Here is a 1,458-nt window from a genome sequence, read left to right as displayed (position 1 = left end):
TTCCAACGGCATCAGCCGGTAACGTTGTACACGAAAATACGAACCCTCTAGAGCCTCGCCTAGTGGCCGCCAGGTTTCGTATTTTCGTGTACAACGTTACCGACTGATGCCGTTGGAATTGATTGTTAAAATATATTTTTTTACACCTTTTATTATTAAGTTTTGTACTTAAACGTAGTTTTCTTTCGGCCCTTGCATTTCTCAAAGTTTGAGACCGATATTTTATGTATAAAAAAAGTTGGAACGTTCAAAAAATGTCGAGGTTCAGAAAAAAGATAAAATAATTTTCAGTGAAGTTCCTGCCAAAATGCAGTACCTAAACGTACTTTATTGTACTCTAATACATTTTCCAAAGTTTCAGATCGATATTTTATTTATAAAAAAAGTTCTTGGGTTTAAAAAAACATTCAGTGAACTGAAAAAGTGAGGTCGGTAATATAGGTATTTAGCTGTGTCACATGCCCTTAAGGGCATGTGATACTTACAGTGTCCTCGGGGTTTTTCCACAAAAATGAAAATGTTTAAAAACTGATTTCGGAGATGCTATAAAATATCATAACGAACGTCCTCGGACTCCTTTTTCAGGGATAATAACAAAAAAAAATTATTGTGTTAAATAAAAGTTGTATGCATATGCATTATTTTGAGGTTACGTCGTTTTTCATCACTGCCTTTCCGATAATCTGGACATTATTTATGAAATAAACTTTTTTGATTGGCTGCAAATGAGGTTAGTTCCGGGAGATTAGTTACTATGTTTATTTGTAAGTCAAAAGTTTTCGTCCAAACAGATTGTGTAGTTTGGAAGTAACGCTCGGGTGAATTGTAACACACATAACCTCGAAATATACAAGCACGTTGTTAGCAATATTAAAAATTTTTTGATAAAAAAAAAACACAAAAAAGTGTGTGGAGATGTCCGTTAGCATGTTCTATATCATTTCCCAGATTTTGAAGGAAAAATATTTCTTATCCTAGGAAAAAAGCCGGGGGAACCTAACACTGAAAAAATCGATATTATTTCCTAAGCGCTACGCAAATTCATCACATTTTGCTAAATTAAAACTTTTTTGAATTAACCTACAAAAAAAAGTGTGTGGGGACGTCCGTTAGCATGTTCGCTATCATTTCCCAAATTTTTAAGACAAAATATTAATATTAAGTTAATTTTTTTTATTTTTTAAGACAAAATATTAATATTAAGGTGGCTTGGGCGTTTGGTGCCGTACAATGTGGGGGGCACTGTGGGGGCTATCTATCATGCGATCAGTCTTTATTTGAATTTTATTGACATACGCATATTATAATGTCATCTTAATAAAAAAGTAGAAAACGATAAAAAAAAGTGACAGAAACATATGATATGATATGCCTCAAATAGTCACAGCTATTGTGCAATATTTGCAGTTTTTCATTGAAATTTTTCACCAATGACATCGTCAACCCCCCTTTATTATG

At 33.1% G+C, this 1,458-nt stretch overlaps 1 protein-coding gene across 2 annotated transcripts in view; it reads left to right on the top strand.

The window, feature by feature from the left end:
* The window catches only part of LOC117181412 (trafficking kinesin-binding protein milt), a 117,162-nt gene that overhangs the window by 113,240 nt on the left and 2,464 nt on the right, over nt 1-1,458 (top strand). The window lies entirely within an intron of this gene.

Source organism: Belonocnema kinseyi, chromosome 10 (assembly GCF_010883055.1).
Source record: "Belonocnema kinseyi isolate 2016_QV_RU_SX_M_011 chromosome 10, B_treatae_v1, whole genome shotgun sequence".
In the NCBI taxonomy this organism is placed as follows: Eukaryota; Metazoa; Arthropoda; class Insecta; order Hymenoptera; family Cynipidae; genus Belonocnema; species Belonocnema kinseyi.
This window is presented reverse-complemented; position numbering and strand designations above follow the sequence as displayed.